At 37.8% G+C, this 6,459-nt stretch overlaps 1 pseudogene; it reads right to left on the reverse strand.

Moving 5' to 3' along the window:
• Positions 1–2,410: 2,410 nt before the first annotated feature.
• Positions 2,411–3,209, reverse strand: LOC103335739 (BURP domain protein USPL1-like; annotated as a pseudogene).
• Positions 3,210–6,459: the final 3,250 nt, after the last annotated feature.

A 6,459-nucleotide genomic window follows, 5' to 3' on the forward strand; every position in this document is an offset into this window, starting at 1 on the left:
CTTGTTCTCGAAAGGGGATTTTAAGTCAAAAATGAAAAGTTAACTCATCTTCACAAATGTGATATTTCGATGTCTCAAGAGTGATTTCTTTTCTGCCTCTTGCCTTGGTCTGAGGGTTCACATGGTCCTGTAAAACATCCAAGTCATCAAGCAACCCTTGAAGCTAAATAGCTTCATTAATAGCCTTTAATGCAGCCATGTAGTCGAACAACAGTATCAGTACAGAATAGAACAGGCCTAGTACAGTATATTGTACACCACACTGACATCACACAAGCTTTTTCTTTTCTTTTTTTATCATCAAAACGATATTAGGAAAAAGGTAATGCAATCATTATGAAAAAAGAGGAATCAAATAGATAATTATAAGAGTAAATGTTTATAATCACTTGAGTTACAATTGTCCGTGTTCGAAGGAATAAAAAAAAATTATAGAAGAATGAATCGAACTTAAGACTAAATACTATATTAATTATTCAGAAAATAAGAGTAAATATGATGTTAATCACTTGAGTTACAGACTGTAATCACTTGAGCTACAAGGACATGTATACTGATATTGAACAGATAGGACTCAACTCAGATTGCTCACCAAGGTTTCTGATGCCTCACGCATAGAAAATCATATCTCAAATTACTCACAAAGGTTTCTGTTGCTTCATGCATAGAAATTTTTTAAGTCTTTTCACATTCCATTAGAGCAAGTCCAGCGTTGTTGGTTTGTCGAGGCAGCAGGGGGCCTAGGCCCATCTTTTGGCTCCAGCGCACAAAGGCAAACCAGGCAATTGATGGGGGCCACAAGCCTGGGCAGGCCCAGAGACAAATCTTGCCTAGGCTCTTGCTGGGTTTGCTGACGTCATTGACTATAGCAACTAAAAAAAATTTAAATAAAAAAAAAACCAAAAAATTCATAATTTTTATATATATAAATATCTAGTCATATTTTTCACTTCTCATGCCAAAATTAATGGTTTAAGTATTAAAAAAAACCAAAATTTTCATAATTTTTATATATATAAATACCTAGTCATATTTTTCACTTCTCATGCTAAAATAAATAGTAATTGCCCTTGCCCTAACCTTTTGGGGTGGAACCAAAAAAGGTAGGCTGCTACTATTCACGTGAATAGTGGTAGCCCTTGCCTTGCCTTTGCTATGAATGTGATTTTGGTTACTTTTTGTAGCCAATTACGTCTTAGTAAATTTAGGTTTTAGCCAAAAAAAAATTTCACTTTTGGAAAAAGCCAAAGCTTTTTCAAAAAAGACAGAAAAACCTCTCAACTTTCAAATCAAAGACATGCAAATGTAAATGATTCCTTAGGAAATCCAAAAATAAATATGGGCAATTTTGTCCATTTTGGTTTCTTTTACAAAATTTCTCTCTCCTTTGTGTTTTTCCAAAGTCTCCCCATTCAAGATCGAACTCTAGTGGGGTTTCTTTTCTCCAATGTAATTTTAAAAAAAAACAAACAAACTTGATTTTTATTAAGGGTTTTGTATGGATGCTCCATCTATGAAAATTACAAATACAACTTGTTCTCGAAAGGGGATTTTAAGTCAAAAATGAAAAGTTAACTCATCTTCACAAATGTGATATTTCGATGTCTCAAAAGTGATTTCTTTTCTGCCTCTTGCCTTGGTCTGAGAACGCCCACATGGTCCTGTAAAACACCAAACTCATCAAGCAACCCTTGAAGCTAAATAGCTTCATTAATAGCCTTTGATGCAACCATGTAGTCGAACAACAGATGTAATGAACAGGCCTAGTACAGTATATTGTACCACCACACTGACATCACACAAGCTTTTTCTTTTCTTTTTTAGCATCAAAACGATATTAGGAAAAAGGTAATGCATCATTATGAAAAGAGAGGAATCAAATAGATAATTATAAGAGTAAATGTTTATAATCACTTGAGTTCCAATTGTCCGTGTTCGAAGGAATCAACAAAAAAAAAATTATTGAAGAATGAATCGAACTTAAGACTAAATACTATCTTAATTATTCGGAAAATAAGAGTAAATATGATGTTAATTACTTGAGTTACAGACTGTAATCACTTGAGCTACAAGGACATGTATACTGATACTGAACAGATAGGACTCAACTCAGATTGCTCACCAAGGTTTCTGATGCCTCACGCATAGAAATTCAGATCTCAAATTACTCACCAAGGTTTCTGTTGCTTCATGCATAGAAATTTTTTAAGTCGTTTCATATTCCATTATGGAATCTTTTTCTATTTTCAAAATTGTACTTTTTCATTGTAAACATAAGAATTTATAGCCTAATCAGACAGCTAATTGGCAGCCTTTTGTAAACCTGTTTGGTTGATTAATATTTCTTTTATGATAGTATTTTTTTCTTCAAGAATCAACAATCTGGTCATTAAAACTTCAGTTCCAGGAATTTTAGTGGGAAAATCAAAAGCTTCCAAAGAAGCTTGACCTTTTATATTATGTTCAAACACTGGCCCTGCATTAAAATTACTACATTGAAGTGGATGCTGGAATCCACACAAGATTATCGCAGGAAAGAAATGACACACAGCTGAAGCCCTGGCTTAGTCCTAAGCACACTGAAAGATGCATGATTAGGACTCCATTAAGAGGTGTCCAAGTGACAAACAGGAACAGCTTCTACCCTATCTCCATCCTCACCGCCCAACAAAACCTTGAAAACCTTGTTCACACTTTTCTGGCTGTGGCGTAGAAAACTGCGTAAGGGTAAGGCATGGTGTGGCAAGCCACATCTTGGGAGCCAAAATCTCCTTGGGCTCTTCCAAAATAGTGTAGTTCTGGAAATTGGTAGTTGAATTTGTGAGATGGGTTGTGGCCACAACACTGAAAGGGGTGTCCAATCCGAAGACGCCACGTGTGAAGTCAAGCATGGATTCTAGGGATGTAGCACATGATTTGATCTCTCCCTTGATGGGTTCAATCTCACACGTAATTATCTAATTTTAGTAGAATTAGGAGATTTTGTACATATTTCCTATTTATACCCACTATGTATGTAGTATATATATTCCTCATTGAGAGAAAAATAAACATATCAGTTTAAACCTTAATTATTTTTGAGTTGGTATCAGAGTGGGTTTCGATCCGTCTCTACAACATCAAAACCCTAATCCTAAAAATACTTATTTCTGCTGCATCTAGCCTATACACCTAAGCATGTTTCGTCTTATGTCTCTTACTATCGTCATCGCCACCTAATCTTTTGCTGCCACTGCCATCTATCACTATGTCAGATATCACTGAATCTTCTTCTTCTACTCCTATTGTTATGGTTCATACCGAATCGTCCACCAACCTACCTATGGGATTCAAATTGAATGGATCCAACTATGAGGTATGGGCTTCGATGATCGAACTACATGTTACTACACAAGGCAAATTGGGTTACCTAACTAGTGACACTGATGCCTCTGATTCCAAAGACCCGAAATTTGGGAAGTGGAAAATTGTTGATGTTGTTGTGAAAAGTTGAATGTTGCGAACTATGGAACCCAGTTTGTTAAATATGTTTCATACTCTACCTACCGCTAAGGAAATTTAGGATGCTGTTAATCAGATGTTTTATGATGGCTCGACATATCCCACTCTATGAACTGCGATGTCGGGCTACCTATCTCAAGCAAAAGGGTCGTCATGTCTCTACCTATTTTGCGAACTTAAGGCAATCTGGCTTGAATTGGATAAGAGACGTCTGTTTGGATGAAGTGTGCTGATGATATGAAGACTTTCTAGGATCTTTGTTATGGTAGATCGTGTGTATGATTTTTTGGTTGGCCTTGACGATACTTATGACAAGGTATTTTTTATGATTCGTCAAGAGGCTCAACGTCAGATTACTATGCTTGGATCCGGCACCAAGATTGGGGAACCTACTCTTGCGTTTGCTTTAAAAAACACTGATTTGGTTTCTCGGCCTCTAGGGTCTGCTCTTACGCTTTTCACCTCGTCGCCCGACTTCTACACAAAAAAAAAACGAACAAACAAACAAACAAACTGAAGTGTGATCATTGTGGTGAAAAAAGACATACAATCGACACCTATTGAGCATTGCATGGGGTACCAGATTGGGAGAATGAGCGGAGGCGTTTAAAAAGGGAATAAGCGGACAAGATAAAGCTCATGTAGTGTTGCCCCCACTACTGTGGCTGACATCACCACTAGGCATGGCCCCCTTACTACTACATATCCTCCGACTTTGACCACAGTCTCAAGCACTCCAACACCTTAGCCTCCAGGTAACTTTGGCAAGACTTTCCATGCCCATGATACCCGTGATACAGGTTGGATTATTGATTCAGGAACTACTGACCATATAACGTATAATTCGCTTTATTCTCTACTACTCTTCCTCCTTATCATGATCATGTTCTGACTGCTAATAATGTCGCTGCTCCTATCACGGGGGCTGGTTCTATACTCTTGACACTTGCTTTACCATTGGACAAAGTATTATTGGTTCCATCTTTGTCTAATAATTTATTATTTGTTGCGCAAGTTACTGAGCAATTAAACTGCGTTGTACTTATGTATCCGTCTTTTGTCTTACTACAGGATATCCAGACTCGGGAGATCTTTGGTCGTGGTACTAAAAAAGGGGCTTTATTATGTGGATGATGTGGCAACTAGTCGGGTTCTTCGTGCTGGTAGCGTCGAAACTTCTCAACATCGCCGGGTTTGGTTGCTACATTGCCAATTTAGTCATGCTCTTTTGGATATTTACGGCATTTATTTCTGCATTATTTAGTGGTGTCAACGAGTTTGCTTTCCAATGTCAGACTTGTATTTTAGTTAAGAATCATCGAGTACCCTACCTTCCAAGTTGTAATAAACGGCTTATGCCATTTGATTTAGTTCATTCTGATGTTTGGGCACTCGTATGATGTGGTTATATAGGATGAAAAATAAAAGTGATGTGGTTGAAATTTTTCAACATTTATATCATATGATTCAGGACTCAATTTATGCTTCCTATCAAGGTTTTTCGATCTGATAATGGTGGAGAGTTTGTTAATTCGGCGTTATTCCATTTTTTTCACACTAAGGGTGTAATCCATGAGACTACTTGCCCTCAAACACCACAACAAAATGGGGTTGCTGAACGTAAAAATGGGGAGATCCTTCCTACTGCCCGTGCTCTGCTGCTTAGTGCGTCAGTTAAAGCGGTTCTAGATGGATGCTGTTACCTATGCAGTTTATCTCTTGAATCGTCTACCTTCATGAGTTTTGGATTTCCAAACTCCTATGCAAGTACTGACCCATCATCTCTCTGTCTCTTCTATGTTGACTTTGTCTCCAAAGGTATTTGGTTGTGTCGTCTATGTTCACCTTTATCATAATCAGATGAGTAAGCTGGATCCCTGTGCTCTCCGTTGTGTCTTTCTGGGTTTCTCTCCTCATCATAAAGGCTACCGATGCTATCATCCTGCAACCCGACGTCTCTATGTCTCTATGGATGTTACCTTTATTGAGGATGAAATGTTCTTCTCTGATACACCCGAGCATGTCTTTTAGAGGGAGACTAGTACTGAAGGACATAACTGACTAGATTTACAAGGAGGAGTAGTATTGGATAGTTTGATACAAAGGGAAGAACTGACCAAACCGGTTGAACACTGCTACACCCGTTGAACCTGTTATTTTAACTGATGTCATTGTTGTCATTGAACCGATTGCCTCCTATGAAGCTTCTCTAATAGTACCCGATCAAGCTCCCCTAGATAATCCTGAGGTAAGTTCTTCTATTCATACTGCTGATAATTCTTATGTTTTACCTCCTAGACGGAACCGTGGGATTCCACCTGATCGTTACTCACTAGAAGGCAAAGCAAGATATGCTATTGCCCATTATGTGTCTGATCACAGGTTATCTCCTGAGTGCAAAGCTTTTGTGGCCAGAATGAATAGTATTAAAATTTCAACCCGTGTTGAGAAGGCATTTAATGATCCAAAGTGGGCTGAAACCATGAATATTAAAATGGAGGCGCTGCATAAAAATAATACATGGGATATTGTTGATCTACCAAAGGGAATGAAACCTGTAGGATGCAGATGAGTGTTTACAGTTAAATATAATGCAGATGGTACTATGGAGAGGTACAAGGAAAGATTAGTAGCTAAAGGGTTCACTCAGACATATGGAGTTGATTATCATAATACTTTTGCACATGTAGTTAAGATGAATACTGTCAAAGTTTTGTTGTCCTTAGCAGTAAACTTGGATTGGACCTTCAGGCAATTTGATGTAAAAAAATACATTCTTATATGGTGAACTAGAAGAAGAAGTGTACATGAGTCTTCCACCAGGGTATAGTGTTACCAGTGACACGGGGAACGTGTGCAAATTAAAAAAGGTGTTATATGAGTTAAAACAGTCTCCTTGGGCATGGTTTGGCAGATTTACTACAGTTATGAAGAAGTTTGGTTACCAACAGGCCAATA

The sequence above is a fragment of the Prunus mume genome, linkage group LG6, assembly GCF_029339155.1.
Source record: "Prunus mume cultivar Tortuosa linkage group LG6, ASM2933915v1, whole genome shotgun sequence".
Lineage (NCBI taxonomy): Eukaryota > Viridiplantae > Streptophyta > Magnoliopsida > Rosales > Rosaceae > Prunus > Prunus mume.